The 16,624-nt window shown below is 46.6% G+C and overlaps 1 protein-coding gene across 2 annotated transcripts in view; it reads right to left on the minus strand.

The window, feature by feature from the left end:
• The window catches only part of LOC110522245 (transcription factor HIVEP2), a 99,798-nt gene that overhangs the window by 73,695 nt on the left and 9,479 nt on the right, over positions 1-16,624 (minus strand). For both annotated transcript variants that reach the window (XM_036975817.1, XM_036975818.1), the window contains exon 2: positions 16,291-16,356. The gene's annotated coding sequence lies outside the window, so the exon portion shown is untranslated. The remainder of the gene's footprint in view (positions 1-16,290; positions 16,357-16,624) is intronic.

The following is a 16,624-nucleotide window of genomic DNA, read 5'->3' on the forward strand; positions in this document are numbered from 1 at the left end:
GAATGCACTGTATGTCTAATGTTATGGTATTGAGTGCAGGTTGTACGACCTCCAGACAACACATTGTTCATTTTTCAATGAACATTTTCCCTCACATCATTCCCCATTTAACTTGACAAATGTGCTCCTTTACGCAGATATTGAATAAGCAGATATCGAATGAGTTCATCACATTTAAATCACTTTATATATCACTTTCCATTCTCTCCTTATAGCCAGGTAGGGACAGAGAGAGAGAAGTAGAAACACAGTGTGTCACATGTTCCTGGCCTCTCTAATGTCATATTTGACCTGGCGACCCCTGACGCTCCCTGGCCAGGAGGTGGATCCCCCCAGCAAGCCTTGGGGGAGCGTGAGGGAGCCTGACAGAATGAGAGCAAGCGATCATGAAAACAGTCACTCAGCAGCCCCTCCAAAACAAACACGCTCTCATGCAACCCAAGGCACAATTGCTCATCGGAGTGCAAGGCAGTGACTCGCTCTCAGCCAGCCATCAGGGACCCGGTTAGTAGTTACACAACACAACCCCGCCTGCCTGTCTGCGTGTTTTCCACCGTCAGCCGAGTGGGTATCCCACAGCTGTCCCCGATTCCGACGATGAAAACCTTTCGGTGCGAAAACCAAAAACTGAACGTCTCTCCCGAGCCCCTCTCTCTGGCCCTGTCATTCCACAGGGTCTTATGTTGCCCGGGGCACCTTTTGCCCCCGGCAGTAAAGCAAAGCAGGCAGAACAGCCCAGAGAGCCCCCCCGCTCACCCCCTCCACTCCCCCATGGCCTTTTCTTACTCCCACTAGAGTGTCAGTTTACGCCAAAATCAGCCAGACAAGCAGTACCAATTTTAGACTTGGCCCTAACTCAGATCAGCTGGCTGATGCGGGGGCTTCCCAAACAGAACACCCCTGCTGAGGTCGGATGGCCCTCAGCACCCCTCCAAGCAGCAATGCATGGAAGTGCAGGTGACTCACTAAGAGCCAGCCTCAACAACAAAACAACCAAAAGATATCTGGGTTCAGGCTGGCTCACTGAAAATGCATGTTTTTCAAACTTGAATCAAAACCAAATGTTGCAGCCAACTAATAGGTCATATAATGTTGTGATTCATGAAAGACCATGGATGGGAGTTAATAAACAATTCAGTTATTATGATCATTTGTAATAATTGCCCTGGAAAAAGCATTATCGCCTCATAATCACATTTTTGTGATTTGCCACTTTTTTTATTTCAACAAAAGACAATTGTCAGCCCAAATCCTCCATCACAGATGGCTGGATGAAATGTTCATCAAACATGATATTAATTGGGATGCATCACACCTTTCAGTTTTACAGACAATTTACATAATCTGGGTTTTAACAGGTTTTAATGGCAGCCAATTTGTAGCTATTTGTGGCATGCACACAGGAACTGAGTAGGAGGCTCTGAGAGGGTGGTAAGTGGCATCTTGAATATTGACAGATGTAATAAAAAAAAAGCATTTCAATGACATGAATATCCAGTAAACGGGTTTAAATCCTCATACACGATGCTCTACACCACAAATAAGCAAGCGTGTTCTAGAAGACAGTACATTTATAGAGGAACATGATCAGAATGACACGTCTCTTTACATATTTCGACTGAGATGATAATCTTACCTTTTGCGTTCGAAAAACAACTCCCTCCAGCAGTGACAACCAAGCGAAAGCACAGACATACCATTCATCTTTATTGCCTGGGCAGACTGTCATTTACATTATATGGCCTGGCTGGGGGGTAGAGTAACACAGAGAGGTTGTTTGTGGATGAGCGGTGAAGGACATGCAGGCTGATAGGCTCAGGCTGAAGTTACAATGGGCTGCCCCTTGAATGTTCTTTCCCTCTCTCTCACACACACACACACACATATGACCAAGCAGGCCAATTCTAATGGCAATCATTTCATTCTGAAAGACCAATAACGGTATGAAATGAATTCCCATGTGCCAAATGGATAGAACGAAACACCACATATGCATGTGCCGTCGATCCATCTAGTTCCGTTTGGAATACAACTGAATGGAACACTTAGCTCCCAGCCCAGTGATTGATTCCATGGCTGCCTGATGGATGTGTAAACAGAGCTGTTATAGCTAACATAAATGGAGTGCCAAGCTGAAGAAAGCAGACACAGTCAACTGGTCTGGTAACTGGTCAGGTAATGGAATCCCAATACATGGCATCAACCTCCAACCAAACTAAATCCTCAATGACGAAGTCTCTGTGGGAACCTTCTCACCTTGGAGACCGCCAACGACTTGCCGAGCCTGGATGTGATCCTGTTTCCTTACTTTAGTTTCCCACACTCACTCCTAATGAGGACCTGCATGCTTTTTCCCGCTCCCTGTGTACGGTGCTGCCAAGAAAGGGAGTCACTGGGCCCTTAGCCCCGGTTGTAAACATGTCTTGTTTCGGGAAGTAACATGACACATATTTATTTAGGGATTTCACCGAAAAATCAACAAGCTTTGTTAGCTTGTCCTGGCTTGCACACACAACAATACTCTTAATGGGAAGTTTTATAGGGTTCTATTAAACTATGGGAGCAGCTATATACAGTTGAAGTCGGACGTTTACATACACTTAGGTTGGAGTCATTAAATCTTGTTTTTAAACCACTCCACAAATTTCTTGTTAAAAAACGATAGTTTTGGCAAGTCAGTTAGGACATCTACTTTGTGCATGACACAAGTAATTTTTCCAACAATTGTTTACAGACAGATTATTTCACTGTATCACAATTCCAGTGGGTCAGAAGTTAACATACACTAAGTTGACTGTGCCTTTAAACAGCTTGGAAAATTCCATAAAATGATGTCATGGCTTTAGAAGCTTCTGATAGGATAACAGACATCATTTGAGTCAATTGGAGGTGTACCTGTGGATGTATTTCAAGGCCTACCTTCAAACTCAGTGCCTCTTTGCTTGACACCATGGAAAAATCAAAAGAAATTAGCCAAGACCTCAGAAAAAAATGGTAGACCTCCACAAGTCTGGTTCATCCTTGGGAGCAATTTCCAAATACCTAAAGGTATCATTTGTACAAACAATAGTACGTAAGTATAAACACCATGGGACCACGCAGTCGTCATACCGCTCAGGAAGGAGACGCATTCTGTCTCCTAGAGATGAACGTACCTTGGTGCGAAAAGCGCAAATCAATCCCAGAACAACAGCAAAGGACCTTGTGAAGATGCTGGAGGAAACAAGTACAAAATGATCTATATTCACAGTAAAACGAGTCCTATAATCGCCCATAACCTGAAAGGCCGCTCAGCAAGGAAGAAGCAACTGCTCCAAAACCGCCATAAAAAAGCCAGACTACGGTTTGCAACTGCACATGGGGACAAATATCGTACTTTTTGGAGAAATGTCCTCTGGTCTGATGAAACAAAAATAGAACTGTTTAGCCATCGTTATGTTTGGAGGAAAAAGGGGGACGCTTGCAAGCCAAAGAACACCATCCCAACAATGAAGCACGGGGGTGGCAGCATCATGTTGTGAAGGTATTTGCTGCAGGAGGGACTGGTGCACTTCACAAAATAGATGGCAGCATGAGGAAGAAAAATTATGTGGATATATTGAAGCAATGTCTCGTAGACATCAGCAAGGATGTTAAAGCTTGATCGCAAATGGGTCTTCCAAATGGACAATGACCCCAAGCATACTTCTAATGATGTGGCAAAAAAGTCAAGGTATTGGAGTGGCCATCACAAGGCCCTGACCTCAATCCCATAGAAAATTTGTGGGCAGAACTGAAAAAGTATGTGCGAACAAGGAGGCCTACAAACCTGACTCAGTTACACCAGCTCTGTCAGGAGGAATGGGCCAAAATTTACCCAACTTATTGTGGGAAGCTTGTGGAAGGCTACCTGAAACGTTTGACCCAAGTTAAACAATTTAAAGGCAATGCTACCAAATACTAGTATGTAAACTTCTGACCCACTGGGAATGTGATGAAAGAAATAAAAGCTGAAATAAATAATTCTCTCTACTATTATTCTGACATTTCACATTCTTGAAATAAAGTGGGGATCCTAACTGACCTAGGACAGGGTATTTTTACTAGGATTAAATGTCAGGGATTGTGAAAAACTGAGTTTAAATGTATTTTGCCAAGGTGTATGTCAACTTCTGACTTCAACTGTACCTGTGACTTCATATCATGTTATGTTATGGATGCCTCTGTTGGTGTTGTGATTTGATCTGTGTGAATGTTGCAATTTCTTATGTAACAGTAGTGCGTGTGTAATCCTAGCTAGTGTAAAGAATGGTGTGACTTTTCACAACATTGTCGCCCTAATGGATGCCATTGCTTTGTTGAAGGCCAGGGTCATCCCATCAACTGTAATGCAAGAACATTCGAGATGGTACAACAATAACACATATACTGTAACCATGGTCACAATGTACACTTATTACAAATATTTTAAAAACGACTAGTAATAAATAAATCAAGAGTATTTGATCTCTTCAAAGCCATCAACAAAGACTTTACACAGGACACTTTGTGTTTGGCAATGTCCTTGTAGGTCAGCTAGCAGAGAAGACAAACATCACGTCGCTTACCCATAGAGGACTACACCACTACGAAACCTACTTTCTCTGTGAATTTAATGGGTATTAAGAGGATATTGTATAACTACTGTATAACGAGCACGCATGCTGACTCATATAGTGAAGGTAGTTCTAGATGGTGAACGTGGATAAGATGGGAGGCAAATTCATTTTGCACCTCTGTTGTTTCAAGTCATTTGTCTTCGACGAATGAGCGGCGCTACAAATAGACACACTGAAAATAATAAGTGACCTCATTATCTTCACAGCAGGATGATTACATGTACGCCAATCATCCTCCATTCATACACTCTACCAATACCACACTAACTACACTGCCCGTGGAGAATACAGTAGTATTATAGACACCATTAGCACCCCCAGCCTCTGAGACGCTGCCTCTGTATACTGGTTAAAGTAACTTCTCTCCATGTCAAATTCTGCGAGCAGAGTTCACCTTCTGCCTCTTATCTGACTCAACAGCGCAGGTCTGCGAGCGGGGCACCACCATCAAGCAACACTCTCTCTCTGCACTGTTCAGCATAAAATATGCATCAAATGATATAACGCTTATATAATGCATCCCTGGCACAAGTCTGAGCTCAGCAATGCTGTGTTCTACAGCTAATTAAGCGGTCCGTGCCGAGCAAAACAGAGCAGGGGGAGCTGCTAATTTTAGGTCCTTCCCCGAGCCCATCCCAGAAACAGGAGGCTGAGAAGCAGCGGGAGGCTCCGGAGCTACCGCAACAGAGTGGCTCAAGGCGGGGGAGAGAAGGGAGGAGAGGATGCGGGTGGGGGGAGATAGAGAGAGAGAGATAAGGTCCCCAGTCAAACAGAGCAGACAGACCCGGGTTTCATCAGCGGAGAGCCCAGGTCTGTCCCAGCAGAGGAAATCAATCTGCCTCCCTGCGTCTCTGCCTGCTGCTGGGCCTTCCTCAGATCCGCTGTGTGTTTATGCAGATTACTAGCTTTAATAGAGTCCTCCGCAAACACCGGACCACATGGGTAACACCAGTCAGGCAGCCGCACTGATTCATCTGTATCCTGGAGCAGATCCTTCTCTCCTCCCCTGCTGTTCTGTAGGACTAACCTAATAAGTTATCAATACTAACATCTACATCGCCAACAGTTAGTCACCTATGCATATTGTGATATCGGCCTCACACTCAAGTGTGGTTTAATCTCCTCACAAGGCCACCAACACACACCATCGTTTTCCTTATCCATTCAAGGAATTAAGGAGATGTCATGAGTGGGCGCATACGGAGCGGAAACATTATTCTGAGACTAACAAAGAGCAGTTTGTGTGCAGACAAGAGCAGGCAGGGGAGGGAGGGAGGGAGAGAGAGAGGCTGGGGAAATCTGGCATCTGTGAGGAGTACTAAAGAAGGCAGAAGGACCCAGGCCTCAGGCTAGATCCTTCTCTGGGGGGGTCTCGCTGAACAATGATGCTTTAAACACTGCTCAATTCACCTGGCGGATGGGGAAGCATCCGCCCCCACTTACCTTCAGTCTCTCAACGCTATCCTTAACAAGGTCTCCCCCATCTGGCTGTAGCTAAACAGCAGTGCTACTCTGTGTGAGAGGCTGACCAAAATCTCTCACATAAATGTATGTTGCCTAAAAAAAGACAGAGCAAATATGCAGCCATCTTTTACAGGATTACAGTCTCGACTAGCATCGGAATTTGCTGCTTCAATATTTATATATCCCACAAACTTGCCAGAGCAGCTTTTTGGATCTCTGCTTGGGAGAGAAAAAACACCTAAATTATAGCTTTCTATACAGTGGCACATCAGACACCTAAGCTATCAAATGAAACTACAGGGACTCCCTTTCAACACCAAATAATATTTATGCACTCCTTAAGACGTAAAACATTGTTTATTTTTAAACTCTTTCTGCACAATCTTTTACAGTACTTTTTGCATCGCAATATTTCAAATGCAAAAAAAAAGTACATTCTTGCAGCAAGTAAAATAATACATTGGCCTAATTCATACTGCATAGTACACCAATTTACTGTATGAACTTCTTGCTCTACAGGAAGGCAGCTTGTAAATTCAGTGGGGCCTCTCACACATAGAACATCATCTCCCCTGTAGTATCCTGCCCAGTAGGCATGGATACTCAGGGCTCACTTAACTCCAATTACTCCTCATTGACTTAGAACAGAGCTGATCCCAGGACTATCAATTCTCCTGTAGCTGTCAGCGCTGAGTGATACGGCCCAGTGTTGCCCAGGTCTCTAACTCTCATTCTGTATAGACACAGATATTCTCATGGATGAACTAACTGTACACACAGCTCCCTGACTTTGCTAGTAATTATATGGTGAGCAGAAGGGTGAACTGAGGATGGAGGAGCACATCACAGAGAGATGGAGGGCATTCTTCTTATCCATTCCATGCATGCGGGCCCGGGCGCTGTACTGTAAAGCACGTTACTCCTCATTATTGCACGTCCACTTTAGTCGGTGTTGTGTACGAACTGGCTTGCAATACAGATAAGAGTTGTTAGTTGTGAGGGAAGTATGTAGCATGCCACAGCATGGAAGATTGAAGGCTCCCAATGCAGTTCTGACAGATCGGATGCTTAAATTAGATACTCAAGAGAGGAGCAACAATGTCAGCTTCTGTGGATCTGCCAACTGCCAGATGGGATGAGAAAATGGCCAGAAATCAGATAAAAGAGAAACTTCCCACTAGGCTACCGGTGCATACCTGCCTGCCAAGACACAGCCCCTACAGGACTACTAGCTACGTATGCCACTTGCATTGGAAGTGTTTTGAAATTGCACACACACAATCTGCTTTCTGTGTCCAGGGGGTAGGGTGTGCGCACACTGGTGTAGATTGAGTGATTATGCCTTTGCAAGACTATGTTTTATTTGAGACGTGCTCCGAATGAGAGGTGGCACCATTTTTAATTTGGGGGTTCCGCAAATATTCTCTTTATCTTCCCTCCAAGTGTTTTGTGGTGCGCTATAGGTGTGTTTATTCCCTGATTTATTCTGCTGTGTGGTGCGGTGGGCCCAGACTGGAGAGGAGAGGAAAAGCAAGGAGGGGAGAGGAGAGAAGGAGGAGACAGGAGGGAAGGAGGAGACAGGAGAGGAGAGAAGGAGGAGACAGGAGTGGAGGGAAGAGGAAGGAGGAGGAGGAGAGGTGGTGCATAGACCGTGGTGTTGACACAGCCAGGATGCTAAAGCATATGCAGTGTTGGTCACTGGCAGCACTAGAGACATGACACAGAGGCAGCTCACACTTCCCTTCCTCAGCCCACCTAAATAAGATGTGAGAGTGTTCGTGTTGTGGGTGTGGGTGAGTGCGTGCGTGCGTGCGTGAGAGAGTGAGTGTGCAATGGCGACGCCTCCTCTTCCCAGCCCAAAATCACAGTCTGCTTGGAGAGGAGCAGGATGCAGCTCTGAAAGCAGGTGTCGAGTGGGAGGAAGTGATGATTCCACAACTGTTCCAATTTGTCCCTTGTGCTAGGCATCCATCAACCTATTTAGATATAGGATAGGGAACATACTGTATAAATACACTGAACAACATAAACCCCCATGTATGGGTCTGACAGCTAAGATAACATACACTACATGTCAGAAAACGAGTGGTGGCATGCCTGTCTGACTGGTGCCCACCAAGACTGAACAAAGTGCCAACGACTTCAAAATGGTAAACGAGACTAGACAAACGAAGCCTGCTAAAGACACACAGACGCCGAATACACTGATAGCTGACTGGCTTTCATGTAAACATCTAGTTCATGTTCACAAAGAGGTTGAATATCAGGCTGATGGCGTTGTCGGGAGCTGTCAGTGGAATAGTATCTGTGTCTGTAAAGTGTTGCTGCATCACATATTAGTCAGACTGCGCTGATCGTATTGCAGGTGGCAACAAAGCACCACTATTTTTACGATGTCAAACAGGGGAACACAGTAAAGAGCGTTTAAACATATACATCAAAACGCTCTTTTAGATGCCTCTTCGCCTCGCCAGTTAAAAGGATCGAGGACAAACAAAGAAGAGCTTCAGAGCGGAGCTAGATATTCTGACACGTACGGAGAAAAGGAACCATTTTCTCTTTGCAAATATTGTCTTTGGGGTGTCGCTGCGCGTTGACAGGATGAGGAAGAGGATCAATGTTTACAGACAGATCGCTAGGGCTTTGGGGGGGGAGGGAGGGAGGGGTTGTATTCATCAGAACCTCTGACACTGCGCTTCACAGTAGATTCAGTGCTGAAGACGTCTGAAGACTGCCAGCCCTGTGATCAAGGGCCCAGCTCTGTGATGGATGGCAACACACACACAAACAGGCGGAAAAGGCAACCTCTCCAGGCAAGAGGGAGAGTCAGCTATAATCACATGCAAAGACACGCATATCATACATATAACTTATCAAAAGCACCCATCGCAAAAAAATGGACGAATGGAAGGCAATAATATTGGCCTACTTAGGTTTCTTGTCAATTTGTTTGTCTGTTTGCTTGAAGTTCTAGCATCAGTATTGAAATTCAGCATTCAAAACATGTTTTTCTGGGGTCCTTACAAATTCATGACGACTTTGGTGATGTAGAGATTTCTCTCTTTAATGCCCTGGCTGCCTGTGATGGGAGCTGGGAGCTAAGCTGGGAGCTAGCGAGCGCTAGCTAATCCTGAGGGCTAATAGAAAAGTCCAATCCCCTGCCACTCTCATCCCATACATGTCAATACACTCTGGGCTAAAGAGGGTATTATATAAGAGCCAGAGAAGGAGGCTGGAGGATAGTGGAGAGAGCACGTACACACACATATATACACACACACACACACACACACACACACACACACACACACACACACACACACACACACACTTGCGTGCACAGAGGGATGCTTCTCCTGGGTTTGTACACTGGCCTGCTACTTCGTCAGCACTTTATAGGCGTTTGACGTGATGTTGCCATGTGAGCTAAACCAGGCTCCGACTTTCAGTGTCACATCTTCCTAGCTATTGACCTCTTTTCACTCCCCCCCACCCCCCCCCCCACCCCAAATGAAAACAAACATCTTGGTCTTGTGTGAGGTAAGGGTGTAAGGAGTGCTTCAGGCTGAGTGGCCAACTGTGGCTAATCAAATACTGTGACGCATCCATGGTTCCTGCCTCTGACTGCAGAGTGGATGAGTATCATCGTCATCTTCCCATCATCTCATCATTGGAGTCAATAAAGAGAAGAGACACCGTCTGTCCGGCTTTCACGTCTCTCTCCTCTCTCCCTCCTCTGGTTAACGCAGTGAAAGGCAATCTGAATGAGGCTGAACAGCAAGGGGTCCGCTAATGGCAGACAGGCCAGATTAAGAGATGGAGAGAGAGGAAGTGCAAATATGGCAATGTCAGAGGGGCTCTATCCATCTCCTCAGCAGGCAGCACTGTCCTGTAGGGCTCACGCACCGGCTCACGCAGAGACACATGCAATCACAAACACGTGCACACACAGATTCACATGTGTCCATGTAAAGGACTGAGAGTTCAGTCATGCTGAGAATAAAATGACAACCTTCCAGTAGCAGGACACACAAGCAGGAAGTGGTGACAATGGCAAACCTTTACCATTCATACAAATCTCACTGGGCGGAAAAACGTTTTTTTCTCTCTCCTCTTTCACGTGTAAATGCCTGAAATTAGTGGGATTTTTTTGTTGAAAAAACGACTAATCTCTAGCTCTCTCTCTCCTAGAAAATCATGTACCTCATTCAGTCCCCACCGCCCCTTAACACCCTCCCCGCTTCTATCTCCTCCTTCTCCTGCCCGCACCCCCTCTCTCGGTCCCCAGACTTCCATCGGCACTCAGCGAGCAGAGCGAGCTAACGAGTGACACTCCTGCCATTTGCTCTTTAGAGAGCGTGGGCGTAGTGAAGTAGCACTTTAGTCACCGCCTGGCACAGCTGCGGGCTCCGGGGAGACCAACTGGTTCTTCCTGCGAGCCCGCCACCTGTTCTGCCATGGCAAAAGAGAGAGAGAGAGAGGGAGAGAGAGAGAGAGAGAGAGAGAGAGAGACAGGGGGATCAAGCTCACGGTTGCAGGGAGGAACAGGTGTGAGATGAGGATCCCTTTGTGGAGTGTCCTCTATGCAGCAGGCAGGCATGCAGTCAGGCAGTCAGGCAGTCAGGCAGGCAGGCAGGCAGGCAGTCAGACAGAGGGGGGCTTAAGGGTTGGAGAGCACAGCTCTGCAGCCTACTGTAGCTCATCATCCCTCTTTGGTCCAGTCAGTGCGTACCACCTAGACTGGTCTGGCTGTAGTGGTGGGTTATGGTAGAACTGTAGTGTACTGCACTAATGATATAGTAACACAGGATATAGCTTGTCAGATCCATCTTCACCCTTGCCTTTTGTGAACTAACACTCGCACTTTACATTTTTCCCTTCTAGCACTGACTTTGCTGGTAGCTACTTTATTGAGGAAAAATGTACTATCTTAAGATGAATGCACTTACTGTAAGTCGCTCTAGATAAGAGCATCTGCTAAATGACTAAAATGTCCATGTAAATGTTGTGATACAGCTTACTGTATATCAACACTATAGCTGGGAGACTGAGGTAAGCAATGGTATGGGCTTTTCAGGACCCACAGGTTACACTCAGGTCATACCAGTCCGTACCTAATCAAGACCCCCTTCAGCATGTGTGGGAAGACAAGGGAGGTAGAGTGGAGGTAAGGGGCAGGCAAGGGGCAGGTCTGCGTATCTTGGTAGGTGCAATCACTCCAGCCCTACTTGATCTCCCCCTCCATCTCTCTCATCAGGACGGACCGACGCAAACTCTGCACGCTTCCGCAGCTTCCCTAAACAGGAAGTATGCATGGCTGCACAGACATGAGTTTGTGAGCGCATCATTTGCATGTGCGGTGAAGAGGAAGAGGAAATGAAACCGTGCTTCGCTATGCCTTTACTGTACTGAGCCGCAGCGCCGTACGTTTCCTCATCCCCAAACACTGCTTTCCATGTGCTTTGACTAAGGACATAAGGCCTGCCCAAGGACTTCTGGGTAGCTGCATGAAATGGGAACAAGCAAACTGGTACTCAGCGACGCTTCAATCCATCCATTAAAATGCTCTGTTATCTATCCCCCCAGTACCAAAGGGAAATGGATCTGTGTGTGTGTGTGTGTGTGTGTGGGTGACATGCATGTATTTTCCTCCCCATGGACACAGAGTGAAAGGACAAAACGACGGTAACACAATACAACTCAGAATAATGGGTTCATGTGGGTGAACAGGGGTGAATGGGTCACGGACTCACGGACATGTACCGATGTGCGGAGCGTTTTTGTTGTTGTGTGAGACTAGTTGCTTATAAGCAGAGATCGTGTTCACGTGTTGGCTAGGGAATAAATGTGACTTTTTAAGTGTATGTGTACACACACCATTCAATTCCCTGCATATGAGTCTACGTGATCATGGTTCTGTACGGTTATGAACGTGCATGTGTTAGAAACTGAACATGTCCATAGATGTGTGTGAGCTCCGCTCCAGATCTGACAAGACTCCTGCACACACGCCGAGCAGAGCTCTTGTTCTAAGTCCACACCGATGCAGACGCAGCGTTTTGGCATGCTGCTGCCCCCTGTGTACACCAGCATGAACAGGCAAAATAGCAGCTCGCGCTGTGCTACAACATATCGACTGCTCACCTATCCCTCGTGTGTTGATGAAGGTGAAACCCAGACAACACAATTAGTCAGCAGCAGCAGCCGGGAGCCAGCTAACAACCTCCTCACATTAGCACAGCCATCAGTCTAGCCACTGCTCCTGACTCCTGGATATCAATTGTTAATGTATCCAATCAATAGAGAAGTAGAATGAGAGAGAGAGACAGTCAGAGGGAGGGAGGGCTAAGGAGAAAGGGGGGAGGTTATCTTTCTAGTTAACTGACGTGTTGGGGTTGTGAGTACCTACATGAGAGGCGGACGTCGTGTGCACACAGGGCAATCACGTGTTCCTTAATTCTTAGCAGCCATATTTAACCCCCCCGGGGGGTGAATATATTTGGCCACAGCTGTTTCACAGGCTGAGCGCCCCCCTCCTCTCCTCTCCCTTGTTCAGCCCCGTACGTCCATACTGTTACACTCTCAATCTGATTCTGCCAAGGACGTGCTGAGCCGCGTGCTGAGGGTTCCCATAGTAACAGAATGTGTCTTTCTACTTTAGGGCTCTCTTTTTCTATCTATTGTCTACCACGCCGGCAGCTTGAATCAAAGCAAATGCCGGGCTGACCAATAGCGCTCATCTATTTTCCTCCCCCCTCAGCTCCCCAGTCCATGACAAGCTTTCGGAATGCCTGCTGTGGTTCATAAAGTGACCGGCCATTTTCTTTGGCCACTTATGAATATGGCTGTGTGTTTCTCTTGGAGTGGACCCTTTTACTTTGGATGACGAGGGAGATCGATGTTTAGGTTTTTGGTTTCGGTCTTTGGTGGTGGTTTATGGCAGTGATGCTGTAGGCTGAAACCCTAAAGACAGCCCAGTCATAGTGTCGGGTAGATTCCTACTAGGCTTGGCTGTCCAGTGGAGGCCAGGGAGGGCTTGGGGGCCCAGTATTCAATAAGTATGTTGCTGTGCCTGGGTTTGCTTTAGCACGTTATAGCTGTGGTAAGCTGCCTGCTCTCCTCTCCTGCTGGGACTCCCCATGGCCATACGGTCAGAGGGGATACGGCAGCTTGACAACACTTCTACGCCTGGAGCCCTTCCACACACACAGGCATAACCACACACACAGGCATACACACACACACACACACACACACACACACACACACACACATACACACACACACAGGCATAACCACACACACAGGCATAACCACACACACACACACACACACACACACACACACACACACACACACACACACACACACACACACCAACTGCGCCAGAGGTCTCATGTCTTACCCTATTTGCCTTACACACACCTACTTACCTAGAAAGTCTACGTGTGTGGATTGTTAAATCCCACCAACCCATCATGATGTACCTAAATGTGTCTGCTTCAGGGAGACGGGAGCTGATCTGAGCTAGTAGGGAGCCGACGGCTCATTATGGGGCTTAGAGTTTAGCCCTGGTGACCAGCGTAGCTGCAGATCTCTCTCTGTGTCCGAGCTCTTCCTGCCAGGTGTGTGAGTGTCTGAGCCCCAGCACCTTGGTCCGATCCTCCCGCCTGGCAGCATTGACCTTTCTCTGGGCTTAGGGCTGAAGATGGCGGTGCTGACAGAACCCCGCTGCTTTCAGAGGGAGTTGAGCTGGCTGGGCCGATGCCGCATGACAAACAGTGACAGCACTGAACTCAAGGGCATCGCGTGACTGGCCACAGAGCTGAGCCACCTCCACCTCTGTATGCCTGTATGACACTGCACATGGAGACAGGCACACATTCACTACTACACCAAAGGAGAGAGTAGACCAGAGAAACCTTATCTGACCCAGCGCATGGTAGTCTGACCTTCTGCTACAGTAGCCACTCTCCTATGGGGATTAAACTTCACAGTAGACAGACTCTTGTCGACATGGATGTGGGGTGGGAGTGTTTCCTGTTGAATACTACGTCACATGAGCCTCCTGGGTGCGTGGCTGGCTGGGCTGGGGTGACAGCAGGGCCAGAGTGGCCATGGTTGACCTGTAAGCATGGCAGGCAGTTCCACTGGGAACATGAAGCTATGGATAACAGCAGAAGGAAGGTACTGCGAGACACGACTGTCACTTGTACAATGCAAGCACCGTCTATGAGTAAATATACCTTATTGGTTAACGTACTGCTTCGGAAACAAGAAGTCACTGGACAATGAACATAGGTATTGATAATAATTTGGAATAATAATATGAATGTTACCATGTATCAAGCCACTATTCATAAATTATAACACATTAAGCTCACCCCACTTCTGTGTGAGAGTCCATTGGTGCTCTGTGGGAGGGAGGGGTTATGGCTATACACCCGCAGGCAAGACTGTATAAATCCTACTTCCCTGTCTGTCTGTCTACACTGAAGACCCATGGAAACTATTTTCCATTGGACAGAACATGACCTAAATACAGAGAGCCTCCATAAACTGTTCACGACTGACGTCTTCTCCCACGTCTTCCCTCCCAAAACACCATGCGTCCCACTCCACTAAAAGCTTCAGTTGCACCCCCAATATCCGCTATATTGAACTTTGACGAACCGATGTCTAACCCCTCCCGGCTGTTGACAGCTCCTGCTGCTCAGCTGACTCACTGGACGCCATTTTGGATCCCACAGTTTTCCAGGGGGTTGCATGAATCTCCAATTAGCAGATGAAACAACAACTGGAGGGCTCTACTACAGTGCTCTCCTGTCATCTTAGAAAAATAGAGCTCGGAAACATAAACATTGCATGATGACAGATCCCAAGGCGGAGAGAAACAAGATTATAAATTCCTTTTAACCGACTAAGCACTTAATACCATTGGATTGTGTCTGCAGGGAAAATAAACAGTTACCAACCCAGAGTTTACTATATGGTACAAAATGATGAGGAAAAAATATTGAAGTAATAAACGGTATCAAATTCTATTATAATATTTAATAACGTATCGATAAAACCATAGTCATTTCAAGAACTGGAAAGCTCTCCTTTTCAAACAGGAAGGGAAGAAGTCTCTATTTTCTCTTGTTGAGCAGCTTGCCACACAAAGTTGTGCAATTAGTGACATTTCACCCTGCCTGTGCCCCCGTTACCCACCTACACTGGCACTGCCAGGCTTGTCACCCCGATTCGCAGCCACAGGTAGCACTGAAGCACCCCCACACTGTCACTCCCACTTCCTGTGTGAGTCGGGGACGACGAGAAGCTGACATTCACACACTAACACTGACCGGACGTGTGGGGCGGGCGCACCCACACACACACACACACACGCACACACACACACTCAGCAGAGTGTGATGGTTATCAGTGTTTTACATGTATTTTTCTATCTGCAGCCCCACTGAGAGCCTCAGTCAGTCAAAGAACTGTGCTGCAGCTGGAATACACACCACTTCCGCAACAAGGCACAAAGGGAAGCAGTAGAGAGAGAGAGAGAGAGAGAGAGAGAGAGAGAGAGAGAGAGAGAGAGAGACGTATAAAGGAACAGGGTATGACACGGTGACACGAGTGACAGAAGGACGCTCTTTAAACCTTCAAAGGCTACATTGCTGCACGTTGTCAACAGCGTCAACAACATCATCTGACGCCGACTGTTTCTTTTATCAAGCCCATTGCATGGAAATAATAGCACCATAATTAGTCTAGCGGCATTAATATGTTAATGGGGGAAAAAGCGCACACAAAAAAAACATTCTAAATTTAGGATATTATACTTTTGGCAAAAGATTATTAACGGAGTCATTTGGTTACCATGGTATTCAGCAGTGACATTGAGAATAATTCTACAAAATAACTACAGTACACCTCATTCAAACCCGTCTATCAGACAAAGGGACTGCCATTTTACCCTCTAATGATGGGTATTATGCGAAAAAGAAAAACGGCTTCATTGGTTCTGTTAAAGATCTCTCACTTTTAGACAGAAATTCACTCGTTAACACCTCTAGCGAGCTGTCCCTTCTATGATGTAGCTCCTGTCCTGTGTAAAGAACGATGGAAATGGCTGACCAGAGGTATACAGATGAAAAACAGTACAGTCCAGTCAGTAGAGTACAGTATGGGAACATACCTCTGGGATTTGTCAGACTTCTTCTCCCTGGCAAAGTTATCCAGGCACACACCCTCTTCACACACTCTGTGATCGGGAGAGAGAGAAACGGGCTGTCAGAATATAAAGACTAGTGGCTAAATGTGCATGACCATGCACAAATACCACCCAAATCCCAGACGAACACAGTGAAAGTGTAAATTGGTATTGATGTATATTCTGCACAAAGTGAACAGTGAACCTGCTCGCCACACTTTTCCTCTATGTATCTGTGCCTGTCAGCCTGCTACGCTCCTCTTTCTCCTTCAGGTGGTGTGGTGGAGCCTCTACCAACATCCCTGAGAGAGACCCTCTC

This window comes from Oncorhynchus mykiss, chromosome 4, assembly GCF_013265735.2.
Source record: "Oncorhynchus mykiss isolate Arlee chromosome 4, USDA_OmykA_1.1, whole genome shotgun sequence".
Taxonomy (NCBI): Eukaryota; Metazoa; Chordata; class Actinopteri; order Salmoniformes; family Salmonidae; genus Oncorhynchus; species Oncorhynchus mykiss.